This window comes from Psammomys obesus, unplaced genomic scaffold (genome assembly GCF_907164565.1).
Source record: "Psammomys obesus unplaced genomic scaffold, mPsaObe1.curated_primary_1811, whole genome shotgun sequence".
In the NCBI taxonomy this organism is placed as follows: Eukaryota; Metazoa; Chordata; class Mammalia; order Rodentia; family Muridae; genus Psammomys; species Psammomys obesus.
Genome location: NW_026596091.1, coordinates 21,668,534 through 21,692,500, shown reverse-complemented (window position 1 = coordinate 21,692,500; position 23,967 = coordinate 21,668,534).

Below are 23,967 nucleotides of genomic sequence, written 5' to 3'. Positions count from 1 at the left end.
GTTTAGAAACTACACCCCCCCACACACAAACACACATTTGGAATGTCTATTGACTTCTCTTAGTCTTAGCCTCTACTCATTAACATCTCATTTTTAATTATATTGATTATAAAAACAAATTAATTATTGTCATTCTCTTCTTATAAACTGTTTTCTCTTGCTTTTACAATAAAATTCAAAATGCAATGTATTTTTTCTTTTCTTTCAACTGTCAGTATCTGCTGTTTTATGAAATATATTTTTCATGTCTTTATATCTTTGGAATATATCATTCACTCTACTTTTCATGCTTTTATGTTTTATACTTAATTTTTAAGCATTCTAATATTTTTCTTCTCAGTCTATTCTCTGATCTGTCTTCAGTTTCCCTCAATAAAACTCATGCTGAAATTTGGTTGTCTGTGTAATGGTCTGAGGAACTGGATACATGTAACTGGCTCATGTCTTTGTCATAATACCAGAGTATTTATCCCTCAATGCTTTCTTTTTGCAAGAGCAAGGTTCTACAGAATAGGCCAGTTCATCTGTCCTGTCCTCCCTTCTATATCTTGCCCTGTCCCACTTTATGACTATGTTATGAGGGGTTATAGGTTTCTGCACAGATCTAGCTACCAGACCTGTTCTTCCCTCCTTTCAGTCTCAAGAGCTGAAATAAAAATAAACATCCATTCTGAATCATATATCCTTTCTATATCATTTCTATAAAATCATCTGTTATGGCAAGAGAAACTGGTTTGTTCCTTCTCATCTCATCATGCATGTCATTTGCCTTAAGGTACTTTCCTTCAGACCTTTCAAAATCGGCTGCTTTACCATCAGGTGAACTTTCACATTGCAAATAAGGAGAGGGAGGTTAAATAGGAAAATTGAATCTTCACTGAATAGAAATTCAAGAGGAAAGAGTAATACATACACTCTCTAACAATTTTTTTTATTTCACCAAAAATATTCATCATTATTCCCCAAACAAGTGCTTTTGTGCATCATGTGGTAAGTACTCTAATAACTATTATTATATAGAAATTAATTCTTTATGCATTCCTTATTTATTATTATAAACTATAGATTTTCTGTAGTCTTAAAGTATAAACTAACAACAAAATAACAGCGCTTCTTAAAAGTCTGGAGTTAATGGAGAAAATGGTTGTCTTTTTTTTTTCCTATGCTAAGACGTTAGTGAAGCTTAAATTTAATAAAGAACAATAGTGATAATTATTTGAGATTATCTAATCCTGAGTGAATGTTATATGACTTAGAGAGATACGTCTTTGAAGCAGTCGTTGTGGTATATTTTCATTTTATCATCAAGACTCTTATTTAAATAAATACAATAGAACAAATGAATCAAAGATCCACTGAATCAGAACTGAGAGTTGGCACTATTCATTTCTTAATTAAATTTTTACAGATCATTGCTTCTAGAGCATCAAATGTAATTTATAATTAATTATGAAAACAATTTCCTAAGATTCATGTCTCTTTTGAGCACTGTATTGGGATTGATGAATATAAAACCTTAAGAAGCAAAATCCATGAATGTTAACAATTTAGAAGCTGAAGAACTAACATTGTTCCCATCCAATTGACATGCCTCACTTATCTACATTAGCATTTACTGTATTCCTTTAAAATTTCTTTTGATGAGTAGTTTGTGCTATAAGGAGAATTATTTTAATTACATAGATTTGCCAATATTATAAATAGTTAGAAATTATAATAGATGAAAAATGAAAACAATATTAATTTAAAGTCACTTAAGGTGATCAGCTTGCCTGTAAATAAATTCATATTTATCCACTGGCCTTATCTGAAGATATATAAATGATAAGTATTTTAAGGATAAGAAATAGAATTAGTAAAGCTTAAATTCACCCTCTGTCTGCATCGTGTATATGCCTCAGACTAAAATAAAACTGAAAGATAGTTCTAGAATTATTTTGTTTCATAGATGTTAGTACATAGAATTTTTATTATTTAGATTTTGCAACATTATAATAAAATATAAAGTATAATAGATGAAAAATAAAAACTATAAATTCAAAGTTAATTAGGGTGAATAGCTTGCCTGTAAATAAATTCATATTCATCTACTGACCTATTTGAAGATATGTTACTAATAATTATCATAAGAAGATGAAACAGAATTAGAATATCTGAAATTCATCTTCTCAGGATTTGGAGGCAGGAGGATCCAGAGGTAAATGCCATTCTGGGCTACCTAATGATACCTTTTCTCAAAAGGAAGAGGAGGAAATTTAGAAAGAGGAGTTATGAGAGGAGAAAGAGAAAGTTCTACATACTCTTTGTCTAGATTCACTAGTTGAGTATGTTTTACCCTCTTTATTATTTTGCTTTCTGTCAGTAATGCCTACTTCTCTGCCTCTATCTATCTATCTATCTATCTCTATCTATGTAGTATTTATTTATTTATACAGTTTATTTACTTTGTATCCTGGCTGTAGCCCTCTCCCTCATGTCCTCCCAGTCCTACCCTTTTCTCCCCCTATACCCCTCTCTTAGTCCACTGATAAGGGAGATCTGCCTTTTCTACTATCTGACCCTAGCTTATAAGGTTTCATTAATAATGGCTGCATCATCTTCCTCTGTGGCCTGGCAAGGTTATATAAATATTATTAGAGTTACCTATGTCTACACACACACACACACACACATATATATATATATATATATATATATACATATATATATATATATATATATATATATACATATATATATATTTAAATTAGGATCACAAGTACGAGTCCAATTATATTGAGTTGTTCATTTTAGAGCATATTGGTAAGCTTGATAAGCATTTGTTCTGTTAAGGGTAATAGTAGCTTTGATGCACTATTCAAAAACAATACCTACCATGTTTCCCCAGAGAGAATATGTGCTTTTTTAGAATGGATGTGTAATTTATGGATAACAATTATAAGTCTATGTATCTCATTTGTCATCAAATATTCAACAATTACTTTAGCGTGTAATGATGATCAGTCACAATTCAGTTCTGTGTAATATGAAATTATTCTAATGCTTAATATTTACTAATATTTAATTTGAGTTGATTGTGAAAGACCTGGGAAACTGATCAACTAATCTACTTGCAGTGTCAACAGTGGTGCATCCAGATATAGATCATAAGAGCCTAGACATAATGAAGAGCCTAATTTCTCAATGGAGTCATCACAGAATGGCATTATTTGGGATAGTAAAAATTACATGCATCATAGGGCATAGTTAACAGAAGTAGGCGACTGTGCCACATGTCCTTAGGCACCCTATCCTGTTCTGCCCTCTTATTCATGGGCTAGATCTCAACAACAACAGAAATAGCAAAGAGCCTACACATACATGGAAACTGAACAACTTGCTACTCAATGACAGCTGGGTTAAGAAAGAAAGAAAGAAAGAAAGAAAGAAAGAAAGAAAGAAAGAAAGAAAGAAAGAAAGAAAGAAATTAAAGACTTCCTAGAATTCATTGAAAATGAAGGTACAACATACCCAAATTAATTAATTTTGTTTTACTTCTCTGACAAGTAAACTTGGGAAGATTAATAATTTTTCTGCATTTTTATTTTTCTCTTTTTCTGGGCATGTGTAGACTAACACTAATTTGTATTGTTAAGATTAGAGACACTCAGGCAAGCATTAATACTGATGAAGACTCTCACATCAGAACACTTAGCCATATACACTTTTATAAAGAAAAATGGGCATAATGGGTCACATCTGTGATCCCATATGACCTGACAGGAGAGCTCTCAGAGTGAGCAAAGGTGTACAGCCTGATTTAACCAGTTTTAAAGAATAATAAATCAATTGACATGAAAAAAATATTAGAGACACTAAGAAAACATGCCTGTGTATCAGTGAATTCTAAGGACTGAGTGTGAGTATACATTGAGTATTATCAGTAGTCATTTTTATAGTTGCTATGACAACAGCGACCTTAAGAAGGACAGATTTATTTTGGTTCACAGTTAGGAAGTTCACTTCATCATGAGGAAGACCTTGTGGCTGAAGTCACTGTCCTCTTTCATTTAGCAATTAACAACCCAAAAAAGAATATGGGTGTCCTCTGTGCTTCTCCTTAAATTTAGTACACCACCCAGCTTGGGCTATGGAGTGATGTCCCTCATATCTGTGAGTTTTTCATTGTATAAATGTCTCTCTACATTGTAAAAGTAACTTTTATTTGCTTGAACTAACTGTCCTCTCCAAGGCTGATTGCCTCCATCTACTAACCTTGGCCTAGCCCTGGAAGCTTCTAGCCTCTGTCCACTTTATGTATTCATTTATTTGTTTGTTTATTTATTTATTTAATATTAAGTACAGTTTATTCACTTTGTATCCTAGCTGTATTCTCTCCCTCATTTGCCTCTGTGTAGTTTAATCTTTTCAGAGATTATTTTCAGCCTCTGAATCTTACTGCTGAATAAGCTCACTCTTTCTGGTTCTTTTTGAATTCTCACTGACTGGTTCAACTCATCTGTTCTGGCTCAAACTCCTCTCCAAGCTGACTGGATTAAACTGGTTTCTCTAAGCTTCTGACTGAATAGCTCTGTTCGGTCTCCGACTAACTCTAGCAATCTGTTTTAATCTTCTGACTTGTTCTGTCTTCACCAGTGTCTTGCTTGTTCTCTCCTCAACCTTTCACTGCAGAAGTCTCCCAGTAAAACTGTTGCCTCTCCCTGTACCCATGGTTCTCTCCCTTAAGGCTCCTCTCTTTCCCCTGATATTCTCCTGAAAGTTGGGCATATCCTATTCTGTCAGATCTTTCTCTAATTCATTACTTTGTCTGCCTCTCAATTAGCTATCACTTTCAAACATGGGTACTTCCTTCTATAAACTACCTGTACCTTCATTGTCTGCAATTAAAGTTGTATACTAAGAGTACATCTGTATTCCTGTCAGAGAAGCCATGTTGCTGAATTAAAATCTTTCTACAATACATGAACAAAATCACTTTGTAAATTCTCACAGATTTGCTCAGAAATATGCTTCCTAGATAATTCTGAATCCCATCAAATTAATAATTAGCTGACTATCACAAAATCATTTAGAATATAAATTTCTGATGAAAATCACAATATTTTATTCCTTTTTCTTTTTATCTTTCTTGGATTTTGTCTTCTTTCTTTTCTTTCTTTCTTTCTTTCTTTCTTTCTTTCTTTCTTTCTTTCTTTCTTTCTTTCTTTCTTTCTTTCTTGATTGTCTTTTCTGAAGCCAAGGCCAGCTTTTATAGGCCTTAGCTTGGTATATAGTCAGTGTTGGTTTAAAAACCCTTATCACCTCTCTCTGACACCCAAGTGCTGAAATTATAAGTATCTGCCACCATGCCAGGCTCAAATCAGAATATTTTTTTTAATGGTACATTTATTGACGATTGAAAAAAAATGTAATAGAAGAATAGATTATTTACAAGTAATAGAACTGATTCATTAATAATCAACAATGATCAGAGACGCTGAAATTTTATAACACTCATTTCTATAAATCTTATGGGAAAAGCTACAGCTATAGCTTGATTGAAGAAGCCAGAAGACTCAGAATCAGGGATGTGATGATACAGCTTCTAAGCTGAGACATTTAAGACACAGGAGAGGGCCCTTGATGAAAATGTTAAGGGTCAAAGAACTTGATGTCTGACATGTAATAGTGGCAGAAAGAGGAATACAGCCCATTCTGGAGAAGTCATAGTTTTTCTCTTCTGCTTTAGTGTTCACTTGTTGGCTTCAGACCATCTGAAAGGAAAATTCTCACTGAGAATAATTCTTTCCAGTTCTCCAAACTGGCCTTGTCTTCCCTTGAAATACCATCACAGTTTTATCCAGGAGTAAACATTTATCTTGGCATCTGTTGAAACAGTCAAGTTGCCACTCTAAATTAACAATCTCAACATCTTTGTGCTCATTTGAAGGTTCTGTCCAGGATTTAAAAAAGAGAAAATAAAACAAAACTACATGTAAACAAAAATCCTTTTCTCCTGGTACTTCTATTGTAGTATGTGGGATTAGAAAACACATTAATATTTATTCATTACATTTAGTAAATGTTTACTGAAATACATTCTTCTTTTCTTATTCTGGAAAGACATTTTGTTCTATATTTTGAGTATTTCATTAGTAATTCAATGTTCTGGTTCTTCTAATGGTGCTGGAAACTGATGGTTGGTACCAACTATGTCAAGAATGACCTATGGAAATGTTAGAACTGAGAGCAAGAAATTAGTAGAAGCAAATGCTTTCCCTGTTCTCAATGCAGAACCTTCTCTTAATGTTCATTTCCTGCTGAGAGTAGCAAGAAGCCACATTGCAGAAAAGTTTAACTCTAGCAAATCTCTTACTAATAGATCACATAAGCATGAAAATCTGTGATACAAGAAATGTGCAACCTGCTCTACTCAAGTTGTAGTTAGAATGTAAAGGGTTGTAACACATATAATATGCTAGGCAACAAGAGTTCAATAACAAGATTTCCTTCCTCCTTCTTTGGCCCATTACAGTAGAATTATTTGTGTATTTCTTCATAATTCTTACATTTTGTCTGTATGTACAATTCATGGGCTCCAAGTTTTCTTCACATTATCTAACAGTATATTCACTTTATATGGCAAAATTCTTTATCAATAATACTAAAATTTCAAATGCATCAAACATCCCTTCTTTATAATCTCCTCTTTATAATTTTAGTATTTTGTTTATGAATTAATTTAAAAATTGCATAGATTTAGATAACTAGTAGCCCTATTCTACCCAAAAGAAATTATGTGGTCATATATGATATTTTAGATTTCAAGATTTTTTTTTTTGTGGTAACAATGATACTGAGCTTTGAACTTAAAGCTTTATGTATGCCATGCAAGCATTTAGCACTTAATTCGATTTTGTAAACCTGAATGAGGACTTTTTCATAAGTAAAAAACATGTGTATTCAGATGAAAATACATACTATGAAAGATTATTATTTTATGTTCAGTGTCCAGAGAAGGTTTTATATTCTTTTATATGAATGAACTTTATAGAAGTAAGGAAACAAATATGTGCTATACAACACAATCACATTTTCAACATATGGAATCAATAGGTAAAGCCTCTGAGAATTATTATTCTCAATGACAAACTACAAAGCTACAGGAGAAAATTAAAAATGTCAGTCTGCAATACCACTGAGGTCATGGGGTACCTGAAAAGTCTAGTATTAATTTTAGACCTTTGAATTAAATGGAAAGTCAATGTGGTATTTGTAGAGAGGAAAGATTAGACCATCTCCGTTTTAAGAGAATTTTTTAGTGCTTGCTCCTACACAAGCTGAAGTTCCCTAGTTAAAGCTGGATGCTATTAGACCACTTTAAGACAGGGAGGAGAAGGTCTGGGATTTGAGGGAAAGAGGGCCTGTTGAAAGGGACTGCAAAAACATTTGCTTAATTTCTGAATTTTGTTCTGAAAATCATTCTTTAGGAGGAAACTTCATTCCGGTTTTTAAATATACAAGCATTTTAAAATATTATAATGGGCTACAAATCAAAATCAACAGCAAAATTTCTGAAGAACTCTGAAGTCTAAGACAATGTGTCAATGTACTGAAGCAATAAAACTGTCTTAACAGAATGCAAAAAACTTATCACTGCATAGAGATGATCAGCTAATATGCTTTTAATAAACCATGACACATAAATAATATGATTAAAGACAATTAGAGCTTTAAATGATATTATGGGAAAGGCATGACATCATTATTATTTTCATAAATTTATAAATTTATGGCATCATTTAATTATAAGAATTTGCTGGAAAAATTTCATCAATGAGTTTGCCATAAAATATTTAGAAAATAAGAATAAAAATTTAATCTAGGGCATTAAAAAAAGAAGAAAAGAAATGGTAGAGAGGAATGATGAGATGATATAAAAATACAATTACTGGTGTTTCTGAATGATGTGGTAATTAAAAGAATATAAGCCCTGGTCACTTCTTTCCCCACTGACTCTTTCAATTTTATTTTATTTCACAATTTATTCATTATATATCCCAATTGAAACCACCTCCCTCAACTCCTCCCAGTCTCTCCCTACCTTCCTCTTTCTGCCATCCCCTTCTCCTAGTCCACTGAGTCCACAGAGTTCTCCTAATCTGCCATCTGCCCATAGCTAATCAAGTCTCATCAGGACTGCCTGGATCTTCTTCCTCTATGGCCGGCAAAACCGCTTAACCAGGGGCAAGTGGTCAAAAGCAAGCAGTCGAGTTCATGACAGAGGCAGCCCCTGTCCCCTTACTCTGGTACCCACAAGGAGGCTGAGCTGCCTATGGGCTACATTTGAGAAGGTTTTCTAGTTTCTCTCCATGCAAAGTTCTTAGTTGGAGCATCAGTCTCTGCAGGACACCCTAGGATCAGATTTTTTAGCTTTGTTGGTCTTCTTATGGGGTTCCTGTCCCTCCATGTCTTTCTATCCCCCACCCTTCTTCCATGAAACTCACTAAGCTTTGCCCAAAGTTTGGCTGTGACTCACAGGATCAGCTTCAATGTCCTGTTGGGTGGAGCCTTTCAGAAGACCCTATATAGTAGTCTCTTATCCTGCTTCTTCTCTTCTATCACTTCTGGTTTGACATTCTGAATGAGATTTAAGGAGGACCCTAGTGTCCTCCTTAGTGTTTAGCTTCTTTAGGTCTGTAGATTTTAGCACGACTATCCTATATTACATGGCTAATATCTGCTTATAAGTGAGTGTATAACATGCCTGTCTTTCTGTTTCTGGGTTACCTCACTCAGGATCAATGAAATCGAAATAAAAGACCCTGAAATAAACTCACATACCTACTGACACCTGATTTTTGACCAAAAAAAAAAAAAACTATACAATGGAAAAAGGTGACATCTTCAACAAATGGTGCTAGTATAACTGATGTCCACAAGTAGAAAAACACAAATAGACCCATATCAATTACCCTGCACAAAATTAAAATCCAAGTGGAGCTTAAATATAAAACCAGAAACACGAAATCTGTTGGAAGAAAAGTTGGGAAAGAGCCTCAAACTCATTGGTACAGGAGACAACTTCCTGAACAGAACACCAACAGCTTAGGCTTTAAGATCTACAATTAATAAATGGGACCTAATGAAACTGAAAAGCTTCTGTAAAGCAAAGAAACTGTCAACAGAACAAAATGACAGCCTACAGACTGGGAAAAGATGTTTGTCAACCCTATATCTGATGGAGGATAATGCCCAGAATATATAAATAACTCAACATATTAGATATCAGCAAATCAAATAGTTCAATTCAAAAAATGAGGTACAGACCTAAACAGACAATTCTCTGTAGAGGAATAGCGAATGCAGAGAAACACTTAAAGAAATGTTCAACGTCCTTAGTCATCAGGGAAATGCAAATCAAAACAACTCTGAGATTCTATCTTATACTTATCAGAATGGCTAGGATCAAAAACTCAAGTGACAACACATTCTGGAGAGGATGTGAAGAAAGGGGAACCCTCCTCCATTGTTGGTGGGAGTGCAAACTTTTACAACCACTTTGTAAATCAATTTCTTGCTTTCTCAGAAAATTGGGAATAGCGCTGTCTCAAGATCTAACTGTACTAATCTGGGGTATATACTAAAAGATGCCCCACCATTGAACAGGAACATTTGCTCAACTATGTTCATTGCAGTTTTATTTAAAATAGGCACAATCTGGAAACAACCTAGATGTCCCTCAGTGGAGGAGTGGAAGCAGAAATTGTGGCACATTTACACAGAGGAATATTAATCAGTTCTTAAAAACAGAAAATTATGAACTTTGTAAACAAATGGATGAAACTAGAAAGATCACTCCACTGACTCTTAAGCCTCCTCTTCCAAGTGATTATCTGAGCTCTTAGGGGAGGGATTTGATGAAGACCTTCAATTTAGACTCTCTCTCCTAAGAACATATGTCTGTTAGATTCTGCATTAATTCCTATCTGCTACCAGAGGAGGCGCTCTGATGATGACCTGATAAGGCACTGATCTATGAATATTCTGAATATTATGACAAATTTTGCACTTGCTTAGCCCAGCAGTGTCAGGTTTGGGTTTCTTCTCCTGAAGTTGGCCTGAAGTCAAACCAGACCTTGGTTGACCACTCCCACAAATTTTACACCACTGTTACTCTAGCATATTTTGCACACAAAACAGTTTGAAAGTCAAAGGGTTTGTAGCTGGGTTAGTGTCCATATTTCTCTTCTGGTATTCAGAGTATCTTCCCACACCAAAACAACTAAAGCATAAGGTGAACACTCCATGGAGTCATCAGCTCAACTTCACCTCCATCAATGAGTTGTATGGTGGTTGTCATCAGCCAATGGGGCCACATTATCAACCCTTTTTTTATTAGCATCAACTTGAGTTGTTTAGGACTTTCCATGGGACTCCTTTGACCAGTAACTCAATTTAATTGAACCCAGTCCTACAAGACATTCTGAATCAACTAAGTAAAGTGCATATGAGCTCACAGAGACTGAAGTAACAAGCATAGGGCCTACCTGGGTCTATACTAGGACATCTGGTTATATATTATAGCTACTAGCTTAGTATTTAGCTTTGTATGGGATTCCTGACTACGAGAATAAGTGAGTCTCTGACTCTTGCTCAGTCCTGGAATTCTTTTTCTCCTATTATGTTTTCCAATTTTGCTATGAAAGGTTTTTGCTTAATCTTATTATATGTATGTAGAGGAATTTTAATCCAACAACATGGCTGCTCTGGCAAGAGATTACATACAAAGACTTTCCAGGTCTATGTAATCTAGTTAAAATACAGACATGCTCTTAGTATACAATTTTAATCCCAAATAATGAATTTAAGATTAGTTTCTAGAAGGAAGTTTAAGAGTGATAGTTAATTAAGGGACAGACAAAGTGATGGGTCAGAGAAGGATTTGACAGAATGAGTCAGAGAGAGAATGTGCCCAACTCTCATGAGAACATCACCTGGAAGAAAGTATACTTAACAGCAACATAGTGGGAAAAGTGATAGAAGTAGTAGAGTAGTGGTGAGGGTGGCTGTTTTAAGGGGACAGTTTTATAGAGACATTTGGCAGAGAGAGTGAGCCAGAGAAGCAGAAGGAGCCAGAAGATTAGAACATTGGCAGAGTCAGTTTGAGATCAAGCATAACAATTCAGTCAGAAGCCAAGAGAGAGAAGCTAGATTGAATCAGTCAGCTTGAAGAGGAGTTTGGGCCAGAACAGCTGATTTAAACCAGCTAGCCAGAGTTCAGAAATGGCTAGCGTGGGTGAAATGACTTAACAGTAAGTCTCAGAGGCTGACACATTTTCGGCCAAGGTTAGCTTATGGAGTCTAGAGGCTGAAACCTTCTGTTAAGGTCCAAGAATTGCTGAAGAAATACTGCAGATTCAAGCAGTATGCAAAAACAAAGTGTTTATTCTTCAGAAATTACCAGTATGCTGGAATTGCCACCTGTTTCTAAATGGTGACCCAGAAGTGAATACATAGGCTCTTTTTACAGACAGTTGGGGGCTTTTAATCCAGGAACATGGCTGCTATGATCAGGAATGACATAAGGTTAAAAGGGGATTCAGGATTGGCTGACTGTTTAGGGATTTTTTTCCTAGTGACTGGGGATTTTGTTGACTTGTTGATGTTTGGCTTTTATTCATCTATTGACTTTTTAAAATTTCTTTTGCATTTTTATTAGTTATTATTTATTCACTTAATATCCCAGCTATGGCGACCTCCATCATCTCCTCCAATCCCACCCCAGTCTCTCTTCCCCCCTATCCTCCTACTTTCCCTCCCCCATCTTCTCCCCTTATGCCCCACCCCTAGTCCACTGAGTAGGGAAGTCCTCCTCCTCTTCCATCTGATGCTAGCCTATCAGGTCTCATCAGGATTAGTTGCATTGTCTTCTTCAGCAAGGTTGTACCCATTAGGGGGAGGTGATCAGAGAGCCTGTCACTTAGTTCATGCCAGAGACAGCCCCTGCTCTCCTTACAGAGAACCCACTTGGAGACTAAGTCTATGGGTTATATCTGAGCAAGGGTTTTAGGTCCTCTCCATGCATGTGTTGACTTTTAAGTTCATTGGTTAGGGCTGGCTGAGCTTTACTTTGGGAACAGCAAGGCCATGTATTTATAAACACAGCTCTTGATCAACTTGACCTGTAAGCTGATTGGTTGTCCTCAGGTTGTGGCTTTTCCAGGAATTATTTGTCTGAGCTCTGAGAAACAGACACTCAGGCCTAGTCAGACAAAGTGGAGAAAAGAAGCCTGTCATGGCCTCAGATTAGCCAAACAGATAGACACTAAATCTGTCCCAGTTTATTCAAATATCATCCAGGCCTAATCAGAATAGATCACAGCCTTCTGGGATAGTATGCCAGTATACTCCAGTCCCAATTGTGACTTCAATTGGGATTGGCTGGTGTTCATGGAGGCTACATGACTATGATTAAAACTGGCTGGTTCCTTGGAATTAAGTCCTCTCAATTCAAGGTACAAGTTTGCAAAAACTATATTGTATGGAGGCTAGAAACTTTCAGGCCTAGGTGTAGAGATAGTTAGAAGAGATAAGGAAATGCTCTGGACTCAGGCCAAGTGGTGTATTTACAAAGCTTGGGAAAGGCTCTCATTTGATCCCTTCAGCTAAGGAAATAAAAACATTCACATATGTATTTTGTTATGTTTTGTTTTGTTCTTTTTTTCTATTTTTTTAAATTTCCCTTTGGTTCCTTGTGAATTTCATACTATTTACTCCAATTCCACTCATTTCCTCCTCCTCTCATACCTGTCCTTCACCTTGTAATCACCCCACCAAAAGAGAAAAACAAACAAACAAACAAACAAAAAAAACCCCAAGCAAACAAAAAACTTGTGGAAGTTGCAGTGTTTCAGTGTGTCCCACAGTGTACTCTTGTCCACACTTCTTTGCTTGCAAATATTCATTGCAATGACTCCTTCACCTGGTCTGAGTCCTCTGGTTTCTGCTACTCTTTCAATACTGGGACTTCACAGGGACTCCTCTTAGATATCTTGCTATGACCCCATGTCATGGAGATCCTGTAGTTTTGGATCTGTAGTCCCTGCCCCTTCATGCACTTCAGATGTTCACCCATCAGATAGATAATACAGTGAGCTAATTCAAATCCCTGGACCTAGGCCTGAGAGATATCTGAGCTGGTCAGCCTGCCAACTCTCCAGTTCTCCTGCCCTTGGGGTCATATCTGCTGTGTTGCCCAGGCAAGGTACAATGCCTGCTCTCTTGAGTGCTTTAGCTGGTGAGGGATAGGCCCAGTTTTCTTGCTCTCATGACCCCATGGCCAGGTTTTCTGCTTATTTCATAGATGGTGAAGGGGAAGGAGGGAAAAAGGTATCTCTCCTTTATCTATACCACTGCATGGTAGGGCCAGCTCTCTCATGCTCACTCATATCCTCAGGACAACTCCCACAATGTGCGGGGGTCACTCTCCTGAGTACTACAGGTGACTAGGACTGGGGTCAGCTCTCCTGCTCTCCCAGGAGGCTGAGGTGAGGGGTGTGGTCAGTTCTGCACAGATGTTAACATGTCCATTGGCAGCAGGTAAGACCATGGATGTCCACCTGGCCTTTGGTGGTAACAGACTTAGGTTTCTGCAGGAACACAGACTCAGATATGCCCTGGTGGCAAAACAGACCAGGACCCACCATTGTCCAATGTGGCATCACCTGCTGCTCACATCAGGCTGTTCCTCACTGCCTCAGACTCTCCAGTTCTACCTCTCTTCATTGTGTCCACAGCCTCCTGTTTCTTCTTCTTTTCTATTTCTCCACCACTTACTTGCTCCTCTTAGTGGCACCTGGGGTCTCAGTGTCTGAGGTAATCTCTGGAGTAGTCTCAGGAGTTCTATGCCCTGCTCATACATTATGGATCTGGGCATGCATCATCTCTGGCTTTGTCTGTCCCTACAGGCCTACGTGGTGTCAGACTGATTGTCTTCTCAGGCTAGCTCCTTGTCCGGACCCCATGTTACCACCTGTCTGGTGGTTGTCTCTGGATTGCTTCTCACCCAAGTGCCTGAGTAACCCCATGAAAGCGTTGACTGTCTCGGGCTCATTGTCTTCCTGGGCCTCATGGATCTAGGGAGGGCTCTTCTAGTCTCTGGTTTGTCCCTGTCCTGGGATCCATTTTGGGACTACACAGTGCCAGACTTCTGGTCTTAGGCTAGCTTCCTGTCTAGTACCTTTGGCCCTGGACTGGTGGTTGTTCTAGACTCACTGGACAGAATCAGAAAAAGAATGGATCCAGAGGGTAGGGGATGTGGGGAGAAACTGAGAATATTGGAGGGAGGAGAACTATAATCAAGATACACTTATGAGGAAAATAAACTATTTTCAATTAAAAAATGTTTTCAAAAACTCTGTAAGCCCATAATTGCCAAAATTACATAATAAACTACATAAATTGGATAATAAGGCAGACATAATTTCAATTCTGAGGAGGGAATTGTGAAGGATAAAATACTATCTTTAGACATGTATATGTGAGAAATGTTTTATGTATGTTTTCAAGGTACATTTAATGACTCAAATGCTAAGGTAGTATAATAATGAGGCCAGAGAGATGGCTCAGAGATTAAGAATATTGTAGGCTTTTGCAGAGGACCTATCTTTGGTATCCAGAACCCATATCAGGAGGCTCACAATCATGTATAACTCTAGTTTCCATTAGACTCATTGTCCTCTTCTGACCTCTAAGGCACCGACACATTTGGATACAGTCACACACATATACATACTTAAAATATCTTTTTTGAATATTAATGTATTATTTTTTATATTCCTATATTTAGTAAATTATGGTGCTAAGAATTTTACAAAAGTTTACTTTTAAATTTCATTTATTACCACTATCTTACAAACAAAATGACAATTTTGAAGTTCCAAAGATGCCCCCAAATAGCCATGTTTCAACTGAGAGGTGCATAAGGTCCACAGTTACACAACCACTACAAATAGCAAAAATGACCTGTGAAGCTTTTTTCTGTATTTCAGTCCTGTAATGTAATAGTTTTTGAAGTTCTAAGTAAGTAAATTAAATTAAAATGCTATTTTTGTGTTAGTATATGAATATTTATTTTCTTATTTGCTTGTTTTTTACTTTACAATTTATTACTAAGAAAGAACATAAAATAAAAGCTAAAACTGTTCACATTTCCACTAAGAAATAACAGTACTAAGAAAATATTAATAAACAAGAGTGGATATGTAGAGGCATTACTTTATCTGAAATGTGAATACAAACAGTTGTTCTTTCATATTTAAAAAGTGTTTTTTAAGTATCTCCTGTATTAGTCTGCAAAACCCACAAATACAATTTGTTGGGTGATAAATCAGTAATATTGCTTTCTTTCTCATATTTATTTTTTAATTTATATACTCACTTTACGGTCCCCTCCTTCTTTTCCTCCTGTCCCTCCCTACCATCCTCTTTTCTCTATTCCCTATCTTCTCCTCAGAAAAGGAGCCCCGTCCCTTACCAATCCATCCTTAAATATCAAGTTGGCTTTCTTTTTTTAAAATTTTTTATTAATTACACTTTATTCATTTTGTATCCCCCCATAAGTCCCTCCCTCCTCCCCTCCCGATCCCACCCTCCCTCCCCTTTCTGCATGCATGCCACTCCCCAAGTCCACTGATGGGGAGGTCTTCCTCTCCTTCTTTCTGATCTTAGACTGTCAGTTCTCATCAGAAGTGGCTGCATTGTCATCTTCTGTGGCCTGGTAAGGCTGCTCCCCCTTCAGGGGGAGGTGATCAAAGAGCAGGCCAATCAGATTATGTCAGAGGCAGTCCCTCTTCCCATTACTATGTAAACCACTTGGACACTGAACTGCCATGGGCTACATCTGTGCAGGGGTTCTAGGTTATCTCCACGAATAGTCCTTGGTTGTAGTATGAGTCTCTGGGAAGTTCCCTGTGTTCAAATTATCTTGTTCTGTTGTTCTCCTTGTGGAGTTCCCGTCCCCTCCAGCTCTTACTATTTTTCACTTCTTACATAAAATTCCATTCACTCTGCCCATCAGTTGGCCATCAAGCTCAGCATCTGCTTTGATAGTCTGCAGGGCAGAGGCTTTCAGAGGCCCCCTGTGGCAGGTTCCGAGGTTGTTTCCTGTTTTCTTCTTCTTCTAATGTCCATCCTCTTTGCCTTTCAGGATGGGGATTGAGCATTTTAGTTAGGGTCCTCTCTTGTGCTTAGTTTGTTTAGATGTACAGATTTTAGTGGGTTTATCCTATGTTGTATGTTTATATGAGTGAGTATATACCGTGTGTGTCTTTTTGCTTCTGGGACAACTCACTCAGGATGATCCTTTCCAGGTCCCACCATTTACCTGCAAATTTCATGATTTCCTTATTTTTCATTGCTGAGTAATACTCCATTGTATAGATGTACCATAATTTTTGCATCCATTCTTCAGTTGAGGGACATCTGGGTTGTTTTCAGCTTCTGGCTATTACAAATAAAGCTGCTACAAACATGGTTGAGCAAATGTCCTTTTTGTGTACTTGAGCCTCTTTTGGATATATGCCTAGGAGTGGTACCATTTTAAAACTTAATGTCAAGGAATGTATGTTTATTGAAATGTTTAAGGTTTTTCATTCGTTTGTACTTTCTGCTGTACCTTCTCAAAGTATAAGAATACTTTGACTATGACAATGGACACTTCATTTGATCGTCATATGATCAATACGAGAAGATATATGCACTATGCTATAATTTTGTGTGTGCATTTGCATCCATCTCTCTCACACACACATACATGTATGTATGGATTATATTTGTTTTTTCAGCAGGTCAAAAGAGATTGTATTTTCTCATAATTGAAAGCATTCCTGCTCTCTCAATACCTGAATTTTGTGTGTTATAAAATCCCAAATTGCTTTTTAAAGTAAATTAAATATTTAAAATCCTAATAGTGTTTCACTGACCAATTTTTCATTTCTTCGTTTATTTACTGTTTATTTCTTACAAACTTACAATTTTTGGCTAAGGAAAGAGTCTAGCATCTTAAATGAAGTAAAGAATATACAGAAAGGAATCTCTGTTTACAAGATGCACAAAACTATGTCATGTGTGTGGTGGGTGGGAGGGAAGGGAAAGTGATTCTAGGCAGAAGGCTCAGCATGAGCTGGAAGGATATTCAGGAGACATATGTAGCTCAGTGTGGCTGCAGTGTGAGGTACAGCTTGTTTTGACAAATGTGGAGAAGCATCTTATGTTCACTGTCTTCCATAGGGGCTAAGTATAAAACATCCTTTTTGCACACATCAGTTGAAATATAAAAGTACATCTCAGCCTTGATCCCAAGGATAGTCTGTATCTTTAGTGAGTCCATCCACAAATGATGTGAGAATTGATGTTTTTTTTTCTTATCAACTGACATCTCTTGTCTTTTTGTATTTAAAAACTTTAAATTGCTATTGTTTATTTTACCCATATGAATATGTTGCTACATACATGTTTGCATACTATGCACATGTCTGTTGCTCATGGAGGCTGGAATAGAATATTCTGTCCCATGGAACTGGAAGTACAGATGGTTGGGTGTTGCAATGTGGGTACAAGTTCTTTTCAGAGAGTGGCCAATGTTGTAAACTATGGAACCATTTCTTCAGGTATCCGCTTTTTTTCATTTTAAATTTATGTTCAAGAACTTTATCACTAATGCATCTAAGGTTTGATTTGTCAATCATATGAGAACACTTGAAAGAGTTGTAAATATAGACACACTGACCACAAACAGAGAGACAGATGAATGGATGGATGGATGGATGGATGGATGGATGGATGTTTGGATGGATGGGTGGGTGGGTGAGTGGGTAGATGGATGGATGGAAAGATAGATAGATAGAAAGATATATAGATAGATAATAGATAGATAGATTCTGAAAATGAAAATAAAATTTATTAATCAGAATCAGAATATTGTTTACATGTCTGTAACATGCAGGTGATGTACAGACTCAGCACTATTAATCATAAAATCTCCCCAAATGACTACCTATCCATAAGTTGAACAAAGGCAACAATATTAAACATGCTGATGTGGACAGGAGAAATGCAAGGAGACTTCACCTTATACAAAGGACTATAGGCAGCTAAAGAATGCAGAGAGCAGGAGAAATAGACTTCCTCAGGAAAAACACACAAACTGATTATCCAAACTAAATGGTCACAGCCAAAAACATATATGTAGGTAACATACAGTCTAAGTAGTTTGCTTTTATGTATCAAGGAATAATATACTTATGAATAGTCATATGTATATTATGTATGACTATTCATATATATATGTGAAAACAATTAATAAAAATAAAGCATGAAATTAAAAGAGAGCAAAGAGAACTAGATGAAACCATTTGGAAGGAGGACAGGGAGTGAGAAATTGTACAATTATAATTTTAAAAAAGAGAATCTAGGGGTTGGGGCAATATGGCGGTGCCGGGAGGACTCTCATTCTGAGGAGCAACACAGCAGGATTGGCACAGTGACCAGCAATCAGAACTTGCGGCCATAAAACACAAGTGATTGTGTTTCACAGGTGAGAGGATACCCCACGGTGGGGGATTCAATCAGCTTTAACTCACCCGGCTAAACCATGAAAGAGATCCCAGTTCCGCAAGGCCCTTGGTAACCAGCCCAGAGCTACCCGCCAGCACAATCTGGTCACGGTCCCAGACTGAACTGTGGGCCCACAACACCATAGACTGGATTTCCCAGTCGAGAGATAACCCCACGGAGCAGGAAACAATTGGGACCAACCTCAGGTAACCCAGACATCCCCTGGAAAAAAATCGGGTTCCGCGGGTGCCCCAAGAGCCAGTCCGGACCCAGAGCTGGGACACAGGCGCCTGCCTGCGCGCCTGATTCGCCACCTCAGATAGAACTGTGAGCACCAGGGCACCAGGGCACCAGACTGTGTGTCTCTGGCAGGAGGAAACCTCCAGCGGAGGGGCTCAGCAGCTCTAAAGCTTAGGACACCCAGCACCAAAACACTTCCTGGACTCAGGAAGACTCTAGTGCAGGCAGGAGCGCTGTGCTCTGCCGCCATTATTGAGTTCCCCTGGGGCACTGGGACACACAGCTCCATCCTCGGACCTGCAGGAGCCAAAGAGCCATTACAGCAACCCTCAGATACTGTGCCAAGGATCAACCAGTTATTCCTAGCTAGACTGTCAAAACTGTGGGAATCCCTGGTCCTTCAAGAGGGCTGCACCCACAAGCATCTGGACCAGAGCAGTGCCTGCAGCCGCCATCCTAGACAGAGACACACAGCTTCTGGTCCAGAGTGAGGCACCCAGCCTCCAGACCAGAACAGTGCCCCCAGGTGACAACTCAACCTAGGTGCACATTCTCCAGGTCCAGAGCGGAGCAATCAGTCTCTGGCCCAGAGACTTGCTGAGTGCAACTCCCACTTTTCCGGACAGAACTGTGCACTCCAGGATAACAGACTGAGTCTCCCTATTGGGAGAAAACCCCACAGCTAGGGAATAAGCAGTTTCTTCAAGAGGACTGTACATGGAAATTTAGTGAGCAGCAGCACACTAAATTTATAACAAGAAACCCAGCAGTGGGGCAGCTGTCTTGAGAAATTCTATGGGTAAGAGGAGATCCCCTCCTGCCTAACATAGACCACAGCTACTACTCAGGGCTATAAACCTGAGGTGAGCAGTGGCAACTCCTGAGAAACACTGGCCATACAGTGACCATAACCAAAAAGCAGAGAAGGACTCCTTCAGGAAAAATCATCTTCCAGCCAAGGGGATACTCCCTACCTCAAGACTCCAGGAAGCACAGAAACTAACAGCCAACACCTAAATCAGCCCAATGGGTAGAGGTCAACGTAAAAGCTCAACCAACAAAAGACAGAGCAGTATGGCACCTCTAGAACCCAGCCATCCAGAGGCGAACAGTCCTGAACAATGCAGCATAATAGAAAATCAAGAAGATGACCTTACATCTATGTTGACGAAGAGAATAATAGAGGAAACAAACAAAATACGTAAAGAATTAGAGGAAGATAAAACCAAACAGGTCATGGCTATCCGTAAAGAAATGGAGGAAGATAAAGACAAGCAGATTAGGGCCATCCGTGAAGAAATACGGGAAGATGCAGCCAAACAGCTTGTGGCCTTCAGAGAAGAAATAATTAAATCACTGAAAGAAATAAAAGAGACAGAGTTGAAGGAACTAAAAAAAAAAAAAAGGAAAATACAAGCAGACAGGTGAAGGAAGTAAACAAAACAACTCAAGACCTGAAGATAGAACTAGAAAAATTAAAGAAAACACAAATGGAGGAAATAATGGAAAGGAAGAATTTAGGGAAGAAAACAGGAACTACAGAGGTAAGCATAACCAACAGAATATAAGAAATGGAAGAAGGAATCTCAGGTGTAGAAGATACAATGGAAGAAATCAATGTATCTGTCAAAGAAAATGTTAAATCCAAAAAATTCCTGACACAGACCGTCCAAGAAATCCAAGACAATATGAAAAGACAAAATCTAAGAATAATAGGAATAGAGGAAAAAGAAGACTCCCTTCTCCAAGGCCCAGAAAATATTTTCAACAAAATCATTGAAGAAAATTTCCCCAAGTTAAAGGAGAAGCCAATAAGGATACATGAGGCCTACAGAACACCCAACAAATTAGACCAGAAAAGAAAATCCTCCCGCCACATAATAATCAAAACAGTAAGTATACAGAACAAAGAAAAAATACTAAAAGCTGCAAGGGAAAAAGGCCAAGTAACATATAACGGCAAACCCATTAGAATCACACCTGACTTTTTAACAGAAACTAGGAAAGCCAGAAGGGCCTGGACAGATATCATGCAGACCCTAAGAGAACACAGATGTCAACCCAGGCTACTATACCCTGCAAAACTCTCAGTCCTCATAGACAGAGAAAACAAGATATTCAATGACAAAAACAAATTTCAACAATACCTACACACAAACCCAGCATTACAGAAGACACTGGAAGGGAAAATACAACCCAAGAAAATTAGCTTCTGTCAAAAAACACAGGAAATAATTAACCTTACTACAGCAAAACAAAAAGCAACCAAGCACACAACCTTATGAACACAGCCAACATCAAAATCAAAGTATCTAACAGCCGCTGGTCATTAATCTCTCTCAACATCAATGGAATCAACTCTCCAGTAAAAAGACACAGATTAATAGAATGGATACGTAAACAAAACCCAGCAATCTGTTGCATACAAGAAACACACCTAAGACACAAAGATAGACATTACCTGAGGGTAAAAGGTTGGAAGACGACTTTCCAAGCAAATGGACCCAAGAAACAAGCAGGAGTAGCCATTCTAATATCTGATAAAATAGACTTTCAACCAAAATTAATAAAAAGAGATGAGGAAGGACACTTCATACTCATCAAGGGAAAATTCCACCAGGAAGACATCACAATCCTGAACATCTATGCCCCAAATACAAGAGCACCCACAATTGTAAAAGAAACATTGATAAAATTTAAACCACATATAGATCCCTACACATTAATAGTGGGAGACTTCAAGACCCCACTCTCAACAAAGGACAGGTCAACAAAACAGAAATTAAACAAAGAAACAATATCTCTGACAGAGGTCATGTATCAAATGGACCTCACAGACATTTACAGAACTTTACACCCAAACACAAAAGAATTTACCTTCTTCTCAGCACCTCATGGAACCTTCTCCAAAATAGACCATATAGTTGGTCACAAAGCAAGCCTCAACAGATGCAAGAAGACTGAAATAATCCCTTGTATCCTGTCTGATCACCATGGAATAAAGCTGGACTTCAACAACAACAGAAATAGCATAAAGCATACACACACACATGGAAACTGAACAACTTGTTACTAAATGAGAGCTGGGTCAGAGAAGAAATAAAGAAATAAATTAAAGCCTTTCTAGAACTCAATGAAAATGAAGACACAACATACCCAAACTTGTGGGACACAATGAAAGCAGTGCTAAGAGGAAAGTTCCTAGCACTAAGTGCCTTCAAGAAGAAATTTGAGACAGCTCATTCAAGCAACTTAGTGGCCCACTTAAAAACCCTAGAAAAAGAAGAAGCAGACACACCAAAAAGGAATAGATGGCTGGAAATAATCAAACTCAGGGCTGAAATCAATCAATTAGAAACAAATAAAACAATTCAAAGAATCAATGAAACCAAGAGCTGGTTCTTTGAGAAAATCAACAAGATCGACAAACCCTTAGCCAAGCTAACTAAAAGGCAGAGAGACGCCACACAAATCAACAAAATTAGAAATGAGAAGGGGGACATAACTACAGACACTGAGGAAATCCAAACAATCATTAGGACTTACTTCAAAAGTCTATACTCAACAAAATTTGAAAACCTAAAAGAAATGGACAATTTTCTTGATCGATTTGACTTACCAAAGCTGAATCAGGACCAGGTAAATCATTTAAATAATCCTATATCCCCCAAAGAAATAGAAGCGGTCATCAAAAGTCTCCCATCCAAAAAAAGCCCAGGACCAGATGGCTTCAGTGCAGAATTCTACCAGACCTTCAAAGAAGAGCTAACTCCAATTCTCTTCAAACTATTCCACAAAATAGAAACAGAAGGAACATTACCAAACTCATTCTATGAAGCCACAATCACCTTGGTACCTAAACCTCACAAAGACTCAACAAAGAAAGAGAATTTCAGGCCAATCTCCCTTATGAACATTGATGCAAAAATACTTAACAAAATACTTGCAAACCGAATCCAAGAATACATCAAAGATATTATCCACTATGACCAAGTAGGCTTCATCCCAGGTATGCAGGGGTGGTTCAATATACAGAAATCCATCAATGTGGTCCAGCATATTAACAAACTGAAAGAAAAAAAAAACACATGATAATCTCCCTAGATGCTGACAAAGCATTTGACAAAATCCAACATCCATTCATGTTTAAAGTACTGGAGAGATCAGGGATACAAGGCACATATCTAAACAAAGTAAAGGCGATTTACAGCAAGCCTATAGCCAACATCAAACTGAACGGAGAGAAACTTAAAGCAATCCCACTGAAATCAGGGACAAGACAAGGCTGCCCACTGTCTCCATATTTCTTCAACATAGTGTTGGAAGTCCTTGCTAGAGCAATAATACAGTTGAAGGAGATCAAGGGGATACAGATGGGAAAGGAAGAAGTCAAATTATCACTATTTGCAGATGATATGATAGTATATATGAGTGACCCCAAAAACTCTACCAGGGAACTCCTACAGCTGATAAACACCTTCAGCAAAGTGGCTGGATACAAAATTAACTCAAAAAAATCAGTAGCACTCCTGTATACAAAAGACAAAAGGGCTGAGAAAGAAATTAGAGAAACAACACCATTCACAATAGCCACAAATGACATAAAGTACCTTGGTGTAACCCTAACCAAGGAAGTCAAAGATGTGTAAGAAAAAAATTTCAAGTCTCTGAAGAAAGAATTAGAGGAAGATATGAGGAGATGGAAAGATCTCCCATGCTCATGTCTTGGCAGGATTAACATAGTAAAAATGGACATCTTACCAAAAGCAATCTACAGATTTAATGCAATTCCCATCATATTGCCAACACAATTCTTTACAGACCTGGAAAGAAAAATTTTCAACTTTGTATGGAATTAAAAGAAACCGAGAATTGCTAAAACATTCCTCTACAATAAGAGATCTTCTGGAGGTATCTCCATCCCTGATCTCAAGCTGTACTATAGAGCTACAGTTATAAAAACTGCATGGTACTGGCATAGAAATAGAATGATGGATCAATGGAATCGAACAGAAGACCCAGAAATAAACCCACACACTTACGGACACCTGATTTTTGACAAAGATGCCAGAACCATACAATAGAAAAAAGATAGCATCTTCAACAAATGGTGCTGGTCCAACTGGATGT